General features: G+C 40.8%; 1 protein-coding gene across 1 annotated transcript in view; it reads right to left on the bottom strand.

Annotated features, from left to right (window-relative positions):
- Nucleotides 1-22068, bottom strand: part of TENM4 (teneurin transmembrane protein 4) — a 2724551-nt gene that overhangs the window by 969392 nt on the left and 1733091 nt on the right. The window contains exon 8 of the mRNA XM_074335694.2: nt 4741-4803. The gene's annotated coding sequence lies outside the window, so the exon portion shown is untranslated. The remainder of the gene's footprint in view (nt 1-4740; nt 4804-22068) is intronic.

The raw sequence follows: 22068 nt of genomic DNA, 5'->3' as shown, positions 1-22068 counted from the left end.
TATTCTGTCTCCTAAAAATATGATCTACTTTTTTTTCCTTTTTTTCTTTTTAGAATTTTTTTTTTTTTTTTAAGATTTTATTGGAGAAGGGGAACAGGATGTTATTGGGGAACAGTGTGTACTTCCAGAACATTTTTTCCAAGTCAAGTTGTTGTCCTTTCAGTCTTAGTTGTGGAGGGCACAGCTCAGCTCCAGGTCCAGTTGCCATTGCTAATTGCAGGGGGTGCAGCCCACCATCCCTTGTGGGAGTCAAACCAGCAACCTTGTGGTTGAGAGGATGCACTCCAACCAACTGAGCCATCCGAGAGGCAGCTCAGCTCAAGGTGATGTGTTCAATCTTAGTTGCAGGGGGCAGAGCCCACCATCCCTTGTAGGACTCGAGAAGTTGAACCAGCAACCTTGTGGTTGAGAGCCCACTGGCCCATGGGAATTGAACCGACAGCCTTTGGAGTTAGGAACACTGAGCTCCAACCGCATGAGCCACTGGGCTGGCCCCTGATCTACTTTTAAAATCTAGTCTCAGGGTAGAGCAATGGCTTGGCGGAATTGTGTACTGGAGCACCTGATGTCTCTCAATATAACGTGGCCAAACACCGAGGGAAACCCCAAAGGGGAAAAAATAGGGGTACAAGAGCTACTGTGATATTCGTAGAACACAGATTTATGACTCTGTAAGAGTTACGCATGGGACGCACTGGGCTGGTGCAAACCCTCGGATTCCTGCCTTCTCAGTTCCAGGTGTGCCCTTTCACCACCACCACCACTTTATTGCTTGCCATCCAGGTCTGCCCGAGTCCTTATCACTTTCCCAGTTGAAGTGCCCAAAACCGTTTCTTTAGCTCCCTTGGATAATTTATACTCAGTTTCCTTAATCTCAGACTGTCACGAGGACGATGACACTTCCACAGTCCTTGGCCACCTGTTTGATGGGCATGAGAACTTTACAGGCACTCGCTCAGATGGAAGAAGCATTTTATGATGGGATTGGGGCTCCTGGTCCACTTACAGAATTGATCAGACATGAACACTCCTGAGAGTTAACTAGAGCCAATTAATAACTACATGAGGACAACAGATGAATTGTGCTGGGCTGGATGTATGGTCACTCCAGTTATAGACTTATACTAAATAGATACTCCAACCCCAAACTATCCTATTACCGTTTGTAATAAAAATGATCACACAGCGAGTAAATAGTTTGTTTTCTTCCGAAGAAGAAGAGAAACAGAGGGAAAGAGGCATACACATAAAACTGTACAGATGAGTGAGTGGGAGAAAGAAAACAGAGAAAGAAGAGGGAGGATAAGAAAGAACAAAAGGGGAAGACAGTGCAGGTAACAGTCTCTCTAGGTACTGTATGAATGCTCCTAGCTTAGATCTTTTTTTTTTTTTTTTTTTTTTTTTTTTGTATTTATACAGGAGATACTTGTCCTTTGAAATGTTAATTGCTCTATTTCCTTAATTCCAAAAGGAATACTTTTTTTTTCTTCATATTTTAATGATTCTGAAATGTGAATGTGTATTACAAGGGATGACAAAAAGAACTTTCTAGCTCCTAGGAAGAGGAATGATTTGCGATGGAGCTGTTATTGCCAATGCCTGTGTGGACTTGGCAGTGTGTAGAAGGTAGATCTGTTCAGACTGACATCTCCCATGAGACACGCGCATTGGTAGGACCGCGCTTGCAATTTTACTTTGAATTTCGATATGCACTAATTGCTCAAAACGTCCCCAGAAAAGGGGGGTTACTATGATGTCACACTATAGCAAAAAATTACAACATGCATAGAACGATCTGCACCTTCCAGGCAGTGCAATTAAAGGCCGTGAAAATTACCCAATACCTTCATGTGATTCATAGAATTTTCAAATCTTAATAGAGGCTGATGCTGGCAGGTCCTGCTTCGAGCAGACAGACTTAGGTGCCTGTGCTCTGTCAGAAGCTAAGGCTGACTTTTAAGAGAAGTCTCTAAAGATAATTAACTCAATTAAGCAAAAAGGAAAAAAAATAACTGTGAATTTAACCAGACAGCTAATGTAAATCAATGGTGGTCTCCTATCATTTGCCTTGATATCACACTGTCATTTGCAAACGTGGTAAAGAGAACAGGAGATGAAAACCAGGCTTGCCCCACGATGCAATGCATAGCTGATGACCAAAAGATTCCAAAGGATCCTGAGTATTAATGAGGTTGAAACTCAAATATTGATGGTGACATTTAAAATAAGTGGTGAGTATATGGGTAGATAAAGTAACAATGTTCATTAGGTTTTCTTAAAGTTAATTTGCACTCTTATTTCCATTCCCTCTATCCACCAGCTGCCCCAAACACAGTAATTGAATTAATGGTTCATTTCATAACTGACTGTCTTAAAAGGACATATGATGCTGGTCAGCTCCACAACCGCCTTAATGCTGGACTCCATCATCAAATGGTCAATCCAAGTTGCCTACCCTGGTGGGAATTACTAATGACACACGAGTAATAATTAGAACCCCTTCATTTCCAGAACTGAGAGAAATCTGACCAAAAACCAGATTTAGCTCTGAGGTGAAAGATTTATATTTCTGATAGAAGTATACATTTTAAAAATATACACTAGTATTCTGAGTTGTCTGAACTAATTAAAATATAATGAGTACGTGAATACAATACCACTGCAGAATAATACGTACATAACAATTTTGACAGCATTCATGTCACATCAATACAAAAATTTAAAACATTCACCCAATGGGAATTATTAAGTGGCTATTAAAATATTTAAAATGAAAGGTAAATGCCTGATGAGAAAAGATTTGTCTTTAATCTTGAGTTAATAAACTTTAGCCTCAAAGTGAAACCAAGCATTCATTGACTGTGCATCTTAGATTATTTCTTTTAGATTTAAGAGTCTCACATGGGAAAGTTAGAATCCACCAGACCATTAAAAATCCTGAGGAAAAAGGTCAAAATACATCATCTGAAAGGGTAGTCATTCTTGTGGTACTAACACAATGATCTTTCTATTGTTTTATAGAACATTTACAGAAATATTTTTGTTGAGATAATAGACAAGTCTTCTATCCAACTTGCCATAAAAGTAAAAACTGACTTTAAATGAGGTAAACATACTATTTCCCTGTTACATAAGTAATTGTCTGAAACATTTAATGCTCTTTCCTATATTGTTAGCAACTGAACTGGATATAAATAATTTCCCACAGTGTGCTGAGGGATGCAATAGAAATGTTCCCTGCAACTTATTTCAGGTGGCATTTTGGGATTTTTAAGATGTGCGCAGTATGTTTTTCCAATGTAATTGAAATTCTGATTTTGTTTTTTTTATGATGTTAAAAAATGAAAAAGCTTGAGTGCACCAATGTTTTCAACAATGTGCTGACAATCCAAAAGTGATTACTTTGTACTTGGATGGGAAAAATAGAAATGAAATTGGCTGAGAACCAAAAGTAAAAATGTTACCATTTGTGACATGATGATGGTTTGTAGAAAGGGAGGGAAGAATATGTAAACAGGTTGGTAGAAGACATATATTACTTTATTTTTTGAACCAAAAAACAGAGCATAAAATCTAAGACTCCAAATAGATCAGAGAGAACAAGGATGGAAAGTTATGGCTGGCCCAGAAAACCCAAAAGTTGTTGTTCCAGAAGTGCATAAAAAGGTAGTGAAACATTGACAGAGGTGTTAATACAGGAGGAAAAAAACAACAACAAACTACAAAAAGAAACCAATTGCTGCAAAGTGAATTATATTTCAAACCTGTTTCTGTTTTCCACAAATTATTCATAGTAGGTACAGGTGAAATGTGTGGGTATAAAAAAAAAAAGTGTTAACTGTGTCTACTGAGTACATTTCTTATTCCCAATCTGCATTTATGCATCAAGAAATATTTTTTACTAAAACAACTTAGTCTCTAGAATGAACTCTTTTCTTTATAGAAACAAAAGATAAGCTGATCACACACATCTAGGTACTGTGCCTACCAGTAAACAAAACTCCAAATCAACATCCCTCAAAACAACAGCAGCAACAACAAACCCAGAACAAATAACCAGAACAATATCTCAATCGATCATTCAAATATAACAAAATATGCCCTGATGAAGAGACCAGAGCAGATAACATACCTGGAAATATATTCCATTTTTCTGCAGGAATGCAGCTTACTTGAAGGTCAGGAATCTTTTCAGGAAGTTTTGAAATACCTCATTTTAACGTCTACCCTTTGATATTTTTTCAACATGGGGCAAACTCTGTATTTTGGCACCAACATATCAAATCAAAGCCATTATGGTAGCAAAGTTTCATTATTGAACATAAGGTACACTTCCAGTGTGAATAAATGATTGCTTTTTTGAAGACAATGAAAAAGGAGTGATTATTAATTTTTCAGATATATTTGTCACTTTGTAACTATAATTTGTGTTACAAAGGATTCCTCTGAACATAATAATACTCTAGAGGATTTAAACTTTATATATGCCGCACAAACATTTGGTTTATACACAACTCTTCAGCAATGCAAAGGTGGCCGAAAGGGCGAATGCCTCTAACAGTACACAGTATACCTAATGGAGTATCCTAGCTACAAGCAGTGTAGGACTTGGACAACTCGGAGGAGGTTTGAGAATCATGGATATAAAATAACCCAAGAATAAAGAGCACTAGTCAAGCTACCATAACTTGGCTCATGACCAAAGGTGACAAATGGGAAATAAAGAACCATAGTACTCACCAACATAACCAGTTATTTGGGTAGAGGGACCTGTGACAAATCCAAGCTCTATCAATGGCTGATCTGTAAAGAGAGAAAGGAAGAGTGTTATTTATCACTTTATGGAAGTGGAGACATTTGTGAGCAAGGAATGTACTGTGTTTCCCCGAAAATAAGACCTACCCTGAAAATAAGCCCCAGGTAAGATCGTCAGCCAGACAGAAGCAGTTAGTACGTTATGACGATGTTCCAGAAGAAGATGACATGACTGTATTTGAATAAATATAGATTGTTGTACATGAAAAAATAAGACATCCTCTGAAAATACGCCCTAATGCATCTTTTGGAGCAAAAATTAATATAAGACCCAGTCTTATTTTCAGGGAAATATGGTATAAGACCTGGTCTTATTTTCGGAGAAACACGGTAGTTGACTGCATTCTGATAGAACCATATTGCAAGGCAAGCTTGGGATGGGAAGGGAAGGGGATTGCATATTAGAACTGCCTTGTTTCTCCTTCAGCTATGACCCCATGTATCTCTTGGACAACTATTCCTCTGGCCCATACGGAGGTCAGTTCCATCCCTCAGCGAGAAGTAACTTTCAAAGTTTTGATTAAAACCCTCTAATGTGCAATTAAGTGCATTTTTGCTGGTCTTTCAAAACTGCAGATCTCATCAAATATCTGCTTAAATAGCTTCTCACTTTGAGGAAGGAAAAACTCTTTACCAGGGTTTCTAGGGCTCTTCAGGACCTGATCCCAGCTTCCTCGCCTTCCCAACTTTGCTGTCTCCATTCCTTCCTTACTAACTCATTTACATCTCTAGAAAGTCACACAACCCCCCTCATCCATAGGCCACTGAGTATGAAAACCCCTTCCAAGTTCCCACAAAACCTCTTGCCAGCCTCACCCCACTTATGCTCAGGAACTCATTCAATTATCATCTTCTCAGAAAGCCTCTCCTGACACCCAATCTCATTCAGATCCATGCTCATCATATTCCTACAGTAACTTACTGCTAATTCTACTTTAGCGTTTAGCAGCTTGGGTTGTGACAATTTGCCAGAGAATCAGATCTTTATCATTTTGTATTGTTATACATCTTATTTGCTGATGTATTGTCAGTACCTAGTAGAGTTCCTGCCATATAATGAGTGCTCAATAAGTGTCTGATCACGACTATATAGACTGAGTGCATTGTAGCATAGGACAGAACAAGGGAATAATTTAGTCGGTATTCATCAAGCACTTATACCGTGTTTCCCCGAAAGTAAGGCCTAGCCGGACCATCAGATCTAATGTGTCTTTTGGAGCAACAATTAATACAAGACCAGGTCTTATTTTACTATAACATAAGACCAGGTCTTATATGATATACTATAGTATAAGACTGGGTTTTATATCAATTTTTGCTTCAAAAGACGCATTAGAGCTGATGGTCTGGCTAGGTCTTATTTTTGGGGAAACACGGTATACCAGACACTGAGCTAAATTCATTATAAATATTCACTCTCTGCTCTTCTTGCCTAGATTCTGTCTTCCTATGGTACAAATGACTTGTCTTGATTCTCGAGCCTATTCTATTCTCAAGACTATTTGTTATTCAGCCTTCTAGTTTGAGTTCCAGTTGCCCAATTACCCCAAATTGGAATTTGCCCGACCAGATCTGTCTTACTGGACTTACTTGAACTTGAGTCTTAACTCGTGTGACCACAGGAGTTTGTCAGAACACTTCTTAGTTTTGAATGAAGCTTTCGACGTTTTTTTGTTTTTGTTTGTTTTTTAATAAGAACTTCAAAACTATTTGGTTTAGTTTAAGAGGTTGGCAAACTATAGCCCCTAGGCTAAATCCAGACCAGTTTCTGTGGTGGTGAATGAAGTTTTATTGGAACACAGCCATGTCCATTTGATTACGTATTGTCACTGGCTGCTTTTGTGCTACAATAGCAGAGCTGAGTAGTTGGAATTAGACTATATGAGTTACAAAGACTAAAATATTTACTATCCGAACTTTTACATTAAAAGTTTGTCAAGTCCTGATCCAGATCATCTTCTTACCTAAAAACAGCATCCCCCTCTACAATATTCCTGATAGCCAATTATTTAGTTTTAACTCTTGAAGAAGCTCATTTAATTATTTATTGGATGATAAAACACAGAAAGATCTCCATTATGTTAAAATAAATCTATAAGCTATAAAGGCAGAGAACAAGACAAGAAGAATCCAAAATGTTAACTTTTTTAGTCACTTGTATATTTGAATTATAGACTTTTGTCTACTTTACTAGATTTTAAAAATATTTTTTTCTTCAGTGAAAGAACATTTCTTCCATAATGGAAAAAATTAAAACACTTTTATCCATTTGTCCTAGATCTGTCTACTCATGTGAGTTCATTATGGAGGTAATAGAACCTTTCCCTGAAATTCTCTGAGAAGGGAGACTGTAAACTCAACACAGTGGTGAACAGAAACGGTGGCAGCCCATATAGGAATATGAGGAGAAACAGGTGGCTTCTGAGTTGTGTTGGAGGCTTTAGTGGGTCAAATAGGAAGGTAATGAGGTTAACAGACCACTGATAGTTTCCCTATAGAAAGAGTCATATGAGAGTCTTTTTGTTGGACTCCCTGCCTTTGATCCGCTTTTGTCAGAGTTCTTGAGACCACCAAGCTTATGGCTACAAGGGCTTGAAAGTCGTTTGTCCTCACCTATCTAGTCCCTCAGATTCGCCTACACGCCTTCTCTACAGGCTCACGCTGCATTTCTCCAACAATGGGGTACTTACTCTCCCCACAGGCAATGCAGCCCACTCTTGGAGTTTTACAAGAGTCTTTGATCTCTTATGGTGAGATTGATCTTGTAGCAGCTTCCATTCATTGGTTGTAATTTTTTCCCATGTGACTACACACCAGTCTACTCTCTTTTTTCATGGCAACTCTGCAGAAGTTTAAATCCCTGACTTTCTTCCTCCTCCAGTTGAACATTTGAGTCTCTCCAGGTTTTCCCCATGTGATATAATCACTGGTTCCCTGACCAGTCTCGGTGCCTTTTCAGGTGTGGTTTGCCCCAAAGGCAGAGTGGCACCATCACCTTCCTCCTTTCAGCTACTATGTTTGTACGGAATCACATGAGTCCAAAGTCTGTTACATTAGGCTTGGTTGTCACACCCTTGCTCACAGTTCTCCAGCGCATGGTTATGTATAAGTTCCAGGTTTTTACATGAGTCTCAAAATCATAATTTCAGATCATTTTACCATATTCTCTTTGGGAAAGACCATGAGTTTATGTGATCATTTTTTTTATATTGGATATTTAGGTTGTTTTATATTTTTCCAATTATAAACAATGCCACAATAAGATTGCTTTGTCAGAAGTCTTTCTCATACTTAAGACTATTTTTAAAAATTTCTTCCCAGAAAACTATTCCTTATCAATAAATACTTTTTGGTTGAAAATTATAAGATAATGCAGTGTAAGTAAATTTTAGAGATCACTGAATCCGGTCTCACATTTTAAGAAAAGTCTGAGAACAAATAGAAAACTTATGCGTGGGACTTAAAATTAAAGAATGCTTTTATTAATTCCCTCTCTTACTCTTACCCCTGCCCAGAACTATTATCTATGTTTATTTAAAAAGGCACATAAAGTCCAGGTGAGTAAAGTGTATACCTTACAAATAGACACAATGATTAAACAATAAAAGTAAAACAAATCAAGTACCTGTACAAAATATCCACCAGAGTAGATACATTTTGAAAATATTTCCATTTCATTGATTAGCTTGCTATAGGAAACAATCTGTGAATTTTTAGAATAGAGATTTCTATGTAGAGAATAGTCTTTAATTATTTAAAACCAGAATTGTTCACTTTTTTCAATCCTGCCTATATGAGAAAGGTTCTTCCACTGCAAACATATATTTCTTTAAGTATGCATAGTTCTTGGGTTATGTACAGGATTTGCCTCCTCAAAGGCCTTAACAATACATCTCTAAGCACTAGTGCCACTTTCAAAATACTAGACACTGAAAATGCTTATCCAATGCTCATTTGGAACAAGACGTGTTACGTGCCAATCGGAAAGAAAATGTCCTCCCCTGCTATCTCTGATACGTTAACTTAGAAAATAATTTCCCTCCTCTCTTTTTCTTCACTTCCTACCTTCCTTCTCAGACTAGTGAGGGAGTATAACAAACAATACTTTTCTCTTGAGGTTTATGCATCATTTAATTAGATCTCTCATTTCCACTGGGTTTCAGGCACCATGTTGGGCATTAAGAACAGATGGACGTGGTAACTGCCCTCATGGTTCTCCTTCTGCCAAATCCTCTTGATAGTTGCTGCAAACTATCATTATGATCTTCAAGTCTCTGATTCTGGCTTCACTTTCCTCATTGTCAGCAGTGTGCTGAAAATATGGATAATGTAATGAGGAGAAAGTAACAGACTTATTTTACAGTCTGGCTTACAATTCTCAGTTTATAATTCTCTCTCTCTAAGCCTCCCCAGCCTGTTCTATATAGTAGACTCCTGGCAGCCACTTGGTATAAGACTCTACCTTCCTGGTCACATTTGCTCAGACCAACTGCTGCCAGCCTGCTACTCACAGTTCTTTCCCCAGAAATTTGGAAATCGAACCATGAGAATTAGTTCTTCTAGGTGGCTGGATGGTAATATGTACATTTAGGAACTGGAAATAACCATGACTTTTTCCACGTGAACAAGACTCCCCAGAAAGCCAGTCCTCAGAGGGAGAAGAATCGAGCGGCCATGTCGAGAGGGGCAGAGATGAGAGATGGAGAGACTCCAGGTAGAAGTCTGAACTTCACCTGCATTCCTGACTTGTTTTCCATGAGACAGTTTTTCACTCTTAAAATAAATCCCACGTTTTTGCTCAAATTACTTCAGGCTGGTTTCTGTAACTTAAAATCAGTTACCTTACTTATATGCTGGGGTGGGACAGTGGGAAAGGGGAGAAAAGAAGCCACCTCCATGAATCCAGGTATCACAAACCATCTCACAATGAGAGTGAGGGGAGTTACTGTAGGAAACACTGCTGGGCAGTCCTTATAAGATGAAGGTGGTAGGGATGGGGGAGTGGGGGTGGGGGGGAGTTCTATGCCCAAACTTGATGTAAGTTAAAAGAAAACATGAAAATTAGAACTAATCAAACCTCAGAGCTGCCAGAATTTGAGAGTTGGCACAAAAAGCCTTCTTCATCAGAGAGAAAGAGAAAGATCCTTGGAGATGTAAATTACAGGAAAACAGAGAGGTGGATTTTAGGTATAATCATTCAATATATAGCCTTGCATGTGAAGTAATGAGACTGACTTTCTTTCTTTTTTTTAATTAACAGGACGATCAGAATTTAAACATAAAAATCATCCCTCATGGATTAAAACGGTCACCTAAAAAGATGGGATTCTTATTCCCACAAAGCTGTGTGAACCAATTCCAGGATGCCAGTTGTTCAAATCACATGGTGGACAGCAAAGTATATTCTACAGACCCCCAGCTGTGTCACATCAGGAAAGCCAACAACCCTCTATAGGCCTTAAGTCCTTCCATCTGAAAAATTGGGTGGTGTACATGTGACTTAGAAGATTTCAGTAAGAATAAGTGAGATAATAAATGAGAAACAAGTAGCATAAGACCTGGCAAGAAATCTGTCACTTAATATCTGTTGATTCTCTTTCTTTTTGGCTTTTGATGATACACTTATGTTTTGGTCAAGCCAAAAGGCATTTAGAAGAAAAACTAGTACATTTGAACAAGGTGAGAAAGTGTTTAAAATATGGTGAGATTATCTAACAAATATTTATTTAGCATCTATTGTGCCAAACAATGGGTAATGAGGTATATTCACTTCTCTCATATTGTTACTGAACGTAAACTTTGGTTTTCCTAATTTTGATGGACATTCCAAATGAGAACACAACATTCAATAGAACACAACTATTGCACAAAAACTGAGGCTAATTAATTCTTAGTCCTATGCCTCATGTCCTGAAATGGCCAAACAAATGAACAAACAGTCCTTACCTAGCACACAGTATTGTGATTGGTTACTTGTCTGAAGCCCTAGATGAAAATAAGCTTTGTAAGGTAAGCACACTGATCTGTTATTGCCTGATTCAATGACAAATTCTGAGCATACTGCCTGATATACAATAGGTACCATGAGAAGGAAAGAGAAAATAAGAGGAGGGAGGGAGGGAGGGAGGGAGGGAGGGAGGGAGGGAGGGAGGGAGGGAGGGAGGGAGGGAAGGAAGGAAGGAAGGAAGGAAGGAAGGAAGGAAGGAAGGAAGGAAGGAAGGAAGAGAGGGAGAGAGGGTGAGGGGGAAGGAGAGAGGGAGGGAAGGAAGGAGGGAGAGAGGAAGGTAAGGAGGGAGGGACGGAAGGAGGAAGGAAAACAATCTATAAAATAAGGGACATGGATCTAATAATGTTTATGGTCTTTCTATCATCAGTTCTCTAAGACTCTGTAGGTCTATTGCTAGTAGCAGAAGATAACTTAGATTTCTACTCTGCTGCACCAACTGGGCCATGGCCCGGAGAGCCTCCTGCTTTTTATGACCCATCACACAACAGGCAGAACACGTTCCCCAGAAAGCTAAATTCACACAGAAGTCCTAGTTGGGAGTTGAAGCAGAAAGGACTAGGTATCACTGGCAGAGCTCCAGCTCTACTGACTGAAGTGTACAGATACGACCCCAGGGTGGGGATATAGTCCTAGGAGGGAAAAGCCCACGGGCAGCAGGCAGCCCAGGGCAAAGTCACCATCCACCCACCCATGCACCTACCCCCAAATACGAGAGAGCTCGTATTTCTTGGGCTGAGGTAGTTTTGGGGTGGATAGGAGAGTTTGGTGATACTGGATCTAGGATGTAGCTTTGCTACTAAGTCTCTGGGAGACACTTTCATTCATTTACATACATTAAGTTATTTAACCAACTAAAATTCACTGATTAGGAAGGTCCCATTACATAAGAGTCCACGGGATGAATCACTGACCTAGTCTAAACTTTAGGAAGATGGCATTAATGTTAGGAGGTAACATTTCAGATGAGAGAGTCTATGAGTATGAGTTGGCCAGCTGAAGAGTAGGAGAAAGGAAATCCCAAATAGAGGGAACAACATACACAAATACCTGATGACCAGAGAAAATATGGCATATCTGGAGGAGCTACAAGGGATCCACTATGGCATAGAGTGGGAAAAGAGAGGAAAGGCAAGTGGTGAGGCTGGTGTCTTGAAGGGGCCAGGTCTAGAAGGGTTTTGTAAATCATGCTAATGTGGGTGCATTTTTTTTTTTTTCCACAGAGCAGTAGGGACCACTGAAGGAAGCTGGGAGACCAGTTTGAGGGCTGCTGAAGCAGTTCAAGAGACAGACGATGGTGATCTGATCTAGAGTAATAGCCGTGGGAATAGAGGGAAGTATACAGATGACACATAATTAGGAGGTAAGAACTTGAAGTCTCTCTGTGTTTCAATAGGCGGCTCAGGTCACATTTTCTCTGTGGTTTGGATCCCTCATTACACGTCTGGGTTGTAGTTTCAGTGCTTAACAAAAGAGTCATCGTCATTAAATGGATGTTAACATATTGTCATCACTTGTGAATGTTGGTCAGGGTCTGGCTTTTAGCTATGATATGAGATTAGCCAGATACCGCATGTAGTCTGGAGGATATTTTTTATTTTTTAGCTTGTCCATACCCAAGGTCAGGGACTCTATCTGCTTCACGTCCACGAAGCTAGAAAACCACAGCACACGTAATGTAACACAATAGACCAAAAAGTGACCCCAATTTTCCCATTGGTCTGAAAGCCCTGAGGTCAGCTCTTCTTGGGGCTCTCAGCTGTTTAGCTCTAACAGAGTGGAAGACCTCTGCACTTTGGCCCCACGTTGGCCAAATGCGTGTCACAGTTAAATGTGCAATATTAAGAGAAACAAAATTGAGTTCAGAAAGTGGTTGCTGAGGCCGCGGGTATTTGATCACGCTACTTGGAGTGTATGGGTTACAGGTATGCACTGTCTTTGATTCCAATTTATATGATCTTCCAGGCTGAGGATTAAGGTTCCTCTCCTTGCCCCAGCTCCTCAAGGTATGAATATATACATTAATTATGTGTTGTGTTCTTCGTCTACTTCCCCCCTTACTCCCAACAATAAATGCAAGCTTCATCTGGGGAAGTTTTCTGGGGGTGTTCTTGTACGGTACTGTATTCCCAACACTTAGAACGGTACCTGGCAAAGAGTAGATACTCAATTAAATTTGTTGAAGAGTTAAATTAACTGAATGAGCTTAGGGGACATTCTCAGGCTACAGGTTTATTCGCAGTTCAAATGGGACTTATCATATATGTCTTATACCTCTTTCAGGGTTCTTTTGAAGCTCAAATGAATAGAAACAAAAGGCCCCTAGTTGGATGTTCAGTTGCTATCTTTTATATTTTGGCTAGTTTACAGTGTCTTTCTGTCTAGTGGCTGTCCGTCCGTCCATCCGTCCGTCCGTCCGTCCGTCCATCCATCCATCCATCCATCCATCCGTCATGTTAGTTCAGCACCTGTTTTGCACCTTTGTGGATCATCTAGCACTAGCACTATGCCAAGTCTTGCGCTAGACACTACATCCCCGTTTCTAATGTTAACATCAGTACTGCAATGCGATGCTCTGTGTCTTCTTTTCATAAATGAGGAAGTTGAGGCTCAGCAAGTTCACACGTTTGGGAAGTGGCCGACAGGAATTCACATTCCAGGTCTGCCTAATTGGCTTTTGACTATTGGCTTATCTATTTTTCTCTCTAGAGTTTTCTCATCTCTGAAATAGACACGGAAATGTCTACTTCACAGGAGACTACGCATGTGCCTGGCATATATACAGTAAATTATTATTACCTGTTATTACAGGTATTCCCAAGGGGCTCCCTGAATTATAATTCTTATGGCAAATCACACTCAGTGTCTTTTTTTAAATTACCCTCATGTCATTCATTATGTATGATCATTTCATCAGAAAAACCACAAAGGGCTTGCCCACTCCTGCTGACTGCTAGGGTATGCTGGCACCTAGGTGCCCTGTCTGTGAGCTTTCGAGAGCCCTCTCCAGCTCTGTTACCCTGTTTGGGGTAAACTCGCTCACAATCTCTCTCTGGGGAAGCTCCAGGTGTTTCTTTATGGCCTCTCATCAGTCCCTTCCTACTTAATTCCCTGTAAAAGTCTTCTCTTAGAGTCCTTTTAGTGAACAAAATTAAATTTGATAGAAACAGTAGAAGTATTACCCTATGTAATATTTTATATGAAGCTTAGAAAACAATATTAAATACTAAAAAGACTACAAATGTTTTATTTCCCCCTATTCAATGTGGCACTTTGGGGTAATTTCTCCCAATACTGGGTGTCAGGGCCTTGTCTAGTTATGTAGAGAGGATTTTTGATACAGTGGAAAGACAAACATAGGCCCAAATCCAACCCCCGCCCCGTTTTTAAAATTAGCCTGCTGTGTGACGGTTCCTTGGCCACACAGTAATGCCACCTTGGCAACTGATTTTCTCTCTTTTTCCTTCTGTTTCATCATGGCAAGGAGGAGAAGAATGGTATCTGAGCACATAGTGCCTCGTTTCTTACCCAGATCGCAGGGGAATAGAGGGCTGGGAAGTAACAGTTATCGAATGGTTGCAATGAGTCAGGCAAAGGACTAGGGGCTTTATACATGCATTGTGTATTTTTAATATTTCACAACTCTGCAAGGCACATGTGTGCTGCCACGCAGCTGCCTGGCCATCTGTCCCCTGGTGCCTTTCCCTAAAGCAAGGAGAGTCTGTGAGATGGATCCTTTCAGGGACTTTGCTTTACCTTTGTGCTTGCACCTCATGTCACTCTGTTTGGCCCCCAGAAGATGGTTGGTCAGCCAATGACGGGTAAGATTCCCCACAGGGGGAGCAACCCAAGCCAGGCGCAGCCACATGGGGACCCCCAGAAGAACTCACGGGGTTGATAGAGGTGAGCACAGCCCCCCACCATCCCCCGGCTAAGGAGAGGTTCTGCCTCTGTGGCTACACTCCTTCCCACAACCTGCTTGGGAAGTGATTCTAGATGTGATAACATCAGTTCTCCATCTCAGCAAGTTTCAGCATAAAGGTTTTGTCCCCTGGGGAGGTACAAACAACAATTACTAATACATCATGGGACTTTGGGCAGACAAGGGTGATTGGTTTGAACCAGTTTCCTGGTATAATGTATGAGACCCACAGACCGTAGTAAAACCAATGCTACTTCCCTGTATGTGCATCAGTAAAAGCCATAAGGTGGCCCGATTCGGGGCTCTCAGTCCTTTGAGGTTGTGAAACCCTTGGCCCCTGTTTCAAAACTTTCTTGATGTCTATTTCTTTCTGAACCATTCGCCGCCCCTTCTCGTTCTCTCACTGCCCATGTTGCGCTGGACGCGACACATGTGCCCATTTTTTAGATGTATAACTCAAGGCTCAGAGTCATAATTTGTCCACATCACACAGGATTGGAGCTGGGAATTGATCCCGAGTTTCTTTAACTCCAAAGTCACTAGGCTATCTACTTCCTCCACCCCATCCTTAGCACTGCCCATTTTTACCTCTTCTCTGCTTTGTATTATTTCTGTGCATGGCGTTTAGCCTCCTTTGAAAGTGAAAGTAAAGTCTTCTATTTTTAATTTTGTCCACTAGCACCTAGTACAATATGAATGCTTCATACATGCTTTTAAAACATATGCAAACATGCTTTGTTTCAATTATTAACTACTAACTCCATGCACCGGACACGGGAATCAGACTTACTCATCTTATCTTTTGTGGCCATCTGTGCTCAGACCTGTCTTACAGATTTTGCCCTTGAAAAATGGAACTTTAATTCTTTTAGTTATGAGAATACAATAAAATCCCCAAACTAATAATTTGTTGATTTTTTTTCTTACTTGCCTTTTTTTGAACTTCTATAACTTACATAAAAATGGCAAACTGCCTTTTTTATTGCTTCAAATTACTTTTGTTAAAATACTTCTGTGCTGCCAAGTTTCAACCTGAAGCCAGTGTTCATATTCAAGTCACAAATAGGAATGAAGGACATGTTTGCATTCTTCCCCCTTTTTCAGCATCTCCAGACTTTTCTTATGTTAAAACTATCCTTGTGTTAATATTTAAAGACACTGAGATAAAAGTGTTTTTCTGATGATTGCATCTGGAAAGAGTTTGACCTGGCCTCTATTTATATGGATTCCAGTGAAAGCCAGAGACAAAAAATTAAGACAAACAAGACTGTGCTGTACTTACTCATATGGAACAAAAGGTCTGCTAACATGGATGGCTCTGGAAAGAACAATGGTGTTTGTCACAGTGCCATGCTTTGGTCACTCAAAGCTCCCTCCTCAAAACAGAAATAATCCTCAAGAAACAGAAATATGGATTAGAGACTAAATGGTGACTTTAAGGAGGCAATCAAACTATTACAGTGATGGATTGAGAGTTTTGACTGCAGAAACAACAACAAAAAAATCTGATCTCACTATGGTTTGTTATTTTCTTCTATGCTGGCAAGGTACATGTTCAGGGAGTACTGAATGACAACTCCGTCCAGATTTGCAAGACAATAGGGCAAGTACGGCGGGGTCCAAAGAGGGAAAATGGAGCACCTAATCCTGCCTCTAGGTTGTATATTGAAAAAGCATTAGATGCCCTTATTATGCCCTCTCCGAGTTCTTACCATGATTGTCAGGATGGCATGTGAGATAGGGCCTAGGGTTAAAATCTCAGTATGTGTGTGCTCTCTTTAGACATGCGAGGTCTAACAAAGAAGTTTGCGAACTTGTTGCAATAATGTCCCTAATCTTTTTCAATATCAGAGGGATTATTCATTATGAATTTGTACCAACTGGACAAACAGTTCCCCAAGTTTACTATTTGGAAGTGCTGAAAAGGCCGCATGAAAAAGTTAAATGACCTGAACTGTTCGCCAACAATTCATGGCTCTTGCATCACAACAATGCACCAGTTCCCAAGACACTATCTGTGAAGGAGTTTTTAGCCAGTAAGCAAATAACTGTATTGGAACACTCTCCCTATTCACCTGATCTAGCCCCCAATGACTTCTTTCTTTACTCGAAGATAAAGGAAATACTGAAAGGAAGACATTTGGATGACATTCAGGACATCAAGGGTAATGTGACGACAGGTCTGATGGCCATTCCAGAAATAGAGTTCCAAAATTGCTTTGAAGGATGGACTAGGCGCTGGCATCAGTGCATAGCTTCCCAAGGTGAGTACTTAGAAGGTGACCATAGTGATATTCAGCAATTAGGTATGTAGCACTTTTTCTAGGATGAGTTCGCGAACTTAACTGTCTAACCTCACATACAGGAATACCTGTTATCGCAGGTAGCTGGAAAGGGATGTAGCTTGGCTATATCCCTTCTTTAGAGACTACAACTAACAACTTGATTTCTTTGGCCCTTGATTTCTTCATCTATAATAAAGGTATAGGTATTTTTTCATGATAAAAGAACTGGGACTGATGGTAGATGGGAAATTGCTTTGCTAAGGCTGTACGGATCTGGAGTCAAATTGCTGCAGTTTAAATCCTAGCTCCACCATTTACTAGTGTGGCCTTGGACAAGTGACTCAGCCTCCCTGTGCCTTGGTTTCCTCACCTATGAAATGGGTATGGAGTTGTAAACATTAAATAAGTGAATAAACACAAAGTACTTAGACGTTTGTTTGCATACAGGAAAGATAATATTAGTTTTATTATTGTTTAAGTCCAGACTATTTAAATAGCATTTCCTGATCTAGTAGTGCTACTTATCCACAGATACTCAAGACTTGAGTCTTGATGATAGAGGACTTGCTGTACTTACTAGAAACATGAACTCTGCATTTATTTATTATTGCAACACATTTTTTACGAACATCAGCTATGCCAGGCACTGAGTTAGATACTGAAGATACAAGGGCATACAGGACACAGCCTCTGTCCACAAGGAATTCTGAGTCTAAGAGGAGAGACAGATGAACAAATGAATTACAACAGAGTAGGAATTCCTGGCTATAGGAACACCATGGGAAAAAAGCATCTAACTCAACCTATTCAAGTTCTGGAAAGGTTTCAGAGAAGGCATAACGTTTGAGCAGTGGCCTGAAGGAAGCTCTAGGGAGACAGTGCTCCAGGCAAGAGGAACAGTAGTTACAAAGAACTGGGGGTGAGCAAAAGCGTGGTGTGTGTGTGGGGGGACCAGGGGGTGGGGAGAGAGAGAGAAAGAAAAGGAGGAGAAGGAGGAGGAGAAAGACAGGGAGAAGGAGACAGGGGACGAAAAGCGATTTCTGGTGGCTCCTGAGCCCCTGGTCCTCGACCTCCAGCTCCATCCCCAGATTGTCCTGGTCTCTTTGAGAATCCCCGACTCCCCAGGTGTGGGAAGGTGGGTGGAGGAAATGGAGGAGATCCTTTCTCATTCTGCTTCTCCCACCTTCCTTAAGACACTCTTCTGTATCCTCATTCTTCATTTCCTCCCATCCTACTCTGTGATGTCCACACTGAGATTCAACCTATTTTCTTTCCTCTATTCCTTTCTCCCGCATTGTGGTCTTTTGTAGAAGACATGGTCTTGGCAAATGACTTAACTTTCTGAAAACCAGTTTCTTTCTTCCTGAAACGCTTCCTGAGGCTCTTCGCGAGTAACACTGGCATTATTATGAGTGGTAGTCTGTCCGTGGCTCTGTGCTGAGCACTTCTGGGAAAGAGTGTGGGCAGAGACAGAATAGAAAGGCTCCTTCTCTATAACCTCCAATGAATCCTTCAATGTTGCGTGAGGCACACGAAGTAGGGGTTCTCTCCATTTTACAAACGTACACACTGGCAAGCAAGAGATCCAGAGGCCCGCCTGGAGCCCTCCTGCTTACGACTTCAGAGTTTTGGCCAGACATTTCCTGACTTCAAGTACCATACCTTTTCTTGAGTAAAGCACTTAAAAATTCCAACTCTCAATAAACCAAAGGTCAAATCAATGACATCAGGCTCCTCCTTTGCATATTTTCTGGGGACATAAGAGCACTGAATAGGTAAGTATTGAGGGAATCAGGTCTCAGCATTGGCTCTACTATAACTTTCTCCTTGACCTCAGTCAAGCACCTCTTGGGCTCTCAGTTTCCTCATCTGTGGAATGGGCAAGTTGGGCCAGATGACTGTGATTTCCAGCTTGAAAAGAACAGAGTTCTACTGAGTTCGAAACATGTTTTTAGACACATGTTGTCAGACATTAACATCTATTTTAGCCTATAAAGCTCAAATCGATTTTGTTTGCCTCAATTTGCTTGTCTTCCTTCTCTTTCTCCTCCTCCTTCATTTTAAATAAGCCACATGCCCCTGTCATGATCTCACTCCCAAAAGGTGTTAAAATGATGATCCATCCCTCAATTCTGACTTTGGAGCGTTCTCGATGCTTGCGGCGTGGTTAAATTGCTGGCCTCCTTAGAAAGAAGTAGATCCTTGCTCTGTTCTGGAGCTGTATGTAACCAAGCTGTGGGATGGGGCCAGGCGGGGCAGCTGCACCAGCTTGGCCCCCGGTAATGGAGGAGTCCTAAATATGCCCTGTGCACCCGTCTTATTCCATTCACTTAGTGCATCACTCAACGGCATAACTGCTCTCTGAGAGCCTGGCCTGGCCCCTGCTTTTGCTACCAAACTAGAGACACAAAAACCCTTAGACAATAGTCCAAAGCAGCAGTTATCATTTGCTGTATCAGACTCAGTGGAGTCCCTTGCCCCTTGGAAGCTGTGGTTTCCACATGTCAGTAGGCGCTTCCTCTAGGCCAGAGGGCAGCCACATCCCTGGCCGGGATGATAACATACATGTATGCTCAGAACCCTTTATTACTTTCACCTACACCTTCCTCGTGTAAAGGCAAAACTAATCCTGAAGGTGGGTTGAAAATTTCAGGTCCCTGAGCATCGCCTGTAAGATTCTCTGAATCAACAGAAGGGGTGTCAGTGGTACCAATAGAAAGACCGTGGCCTGCAGGAGAGATGTGACAGTCCTCTGCCTGCTTCCCTGACTACACTACAATAGGAATATTGTGTATAGGCCTCAACAGCACACTTTACACACCGTGAGGCCTGGGATCTTCATTTCTTAGACAGTCATGCATTCCAGGGAATTGATTTTATATTTATACGCATAGTTATAAAGCTATACCTGTCTGGAGGATAGGCAGTTGTGTCCACTGGTAGGGCTGTGTCAGTTGTTCAGTTTCCTGCTTCAAGATGCTCTGTGTCCTGTCCCCCGGCAATGTGGCTACTCCGGCTCCTCCCCCAGAGCCTGCAGACCTCTCCTTGATGTGGCCGTTAAAGCATTAATACCTGGACCATCAGAATAACCTGTTCTAGCCCCCAGATACATGTCTGTTCCCATGGCCCAGTGCGCGTGTCATCTGACTTGCTATTGGTTTTAACATTGCTGCTCTGCTAATGAATCAGGGACATTATACACTAACACAAAAATGGGAATGAAGAAAGAATTAGTGAAGAGGAACAGACAGAAGTTCTCGTCTTTTCTTCTGGTACTGCAAAGGGTCAAATCACCCCTGTTTTGGAGACAGCTGATTTAGATTACTTTATTGTCTTTTAAATCCAACTTCTCTCCTCTTTATTCGTCTCATAACCTTTGTTCAATCATCATTGTTTTTCACATGTAACAGCATACTAGTTGGTTCTCCTGCCTCTCGACTTTCTATCTGTAAACTTTATCTCCACACCAAAGCATGAGACGTATTTCTGTTGAGGGCACCCTGACCTGAGACTCCTCTGCTTAAAGCCCTTTGATGGTTCCCCAGAACTGACTGAGGGGCCTCATAGTAGAGCACCTAGCAAAATATTCCCCTGGAGGAAGGCACAATATGTGTAATGAGTGAGGTTTCCCTTGCTAGAGTAACCTGGAAAACACTAGGTTACACATTTTTTTTTTTTTTTAAACTGGGGAATATTGGTGAACAGTGTGTTTTTCCAGGGCCCATCAGCTCCAAGCCATTGTTCTTTCAATCTAGTTGTGGAGGGCACAACTCAGCTCCAAGTCCAGTTGCCGTTTTCAATCTTAGTTGCAGGGGCCGCAGCCCACCATCCCATGTGGCAATCAAACTGGCAACCTTGTTGTTGAGAGCTCCTGCTCTAACCAACTGAGCCATCCGGCCGCCCCTCCGGCAGCTCGTTGTCTTCGATTAGTTGCAGGTGGTGCAGCTCACTGGCCCATGTGGGAATTGAATCAGCATCCCTGTTGTTAAGAGCTTGCGCTCTAACCAACTGAGCCATCCGCTGCCCCACGTTTAATTTTTTAATTTCTATTTTTTATTGCAGGACTGCTATGAGCCTTGAATATGCTAGGTGAATTGTGAATCTTATGAAAGGGCACAACGCACACCATTTCCCAAACGTTTTGGTCATGAAACCTCTTTTCCAGTGCATTCCTACTAATATCATTCAGAACAACGGCTCATTGAACATCAGTTTAGGAAACACTGGCCTTTAAAATAAAGTCCCAACACCTCAGCAGGGCTGTCAATGCTCTGTATCATCTGTCCCATAACTACCAGTCCTGTCTCTTTCTTTGGTATGCTTTCCTCTTAAGGATCCCCGCTCCCATCCTTTGTTTTAGTCCAGTGGTTCTCAAAGTATGGTCCAGGGTTGCCAAGACCCTTTCAAGAAGTCCATGAGGTGAAACCTATTATAATCTTAATAATACTAGGATGTTACCTGCCTATTTCACATTTATTGTCTCAGGGATATAGAGAGGAGTTTTCAAAAGGCTATGTGATGTGTAATGTTTGCAACAGACTGAGTGCAGTACCAGATATGATAATCCAGGTGTCTTTTATGAAATCACATTAAAGAGATTTGAAAACATGTAAAACAATTTACCTTTCTTTTGTTTTGGGAAAATACAGTTACTTTTGATAAAGTATGTTGTGGTCACATAGACCAGATTTATTATTATTTTACAAGACTAATAAATATTTTTAAAGTTTCTCACTTTTGATTTCTCGTACAGTAAACATTGCTGGCTGTAACCCACAGAAACAAAGTGTCTTTGGGCTTGTTAATCCATTTAAAAGCGTGATGGAGTCTTTTATTTTTTTAACCTTCATTGATAAGAAATAATTGACAAATATAATCGTATGTATTTAAAGTGTATGACATGATGATTTGATATACACATGCATTACAGAATTATTACCAAGATCAAGATAATTAACACATCCATCACCTCACACAGTGAGCTCTACGGAAAGGTCAATCCAAGTAGGAGGTAACTGGGTATAAAGTGGAATCTCCAGAAT

The sequence above is a fragment of the Rhinolophus sinicus genome, chromosome 14 (genome assembly GCF_057876585.1).
Source record: "Rhinolophus sinicus isolate RSI-liver-muscle chromosome 14, RSI-T2T, whole genome shotgun sequence".
Lineage (NCBI taxonomy): Eukaryota > Metazoa > Chordata > Mammalia > Chiroptera > Rhinolophidae > Rhinolophus > Rhinolophus sinicus.
Note: the sequence above shows the minus strand (reverse complement) of the source record. Positions and strands in the feature narration are given on the sequence as shown.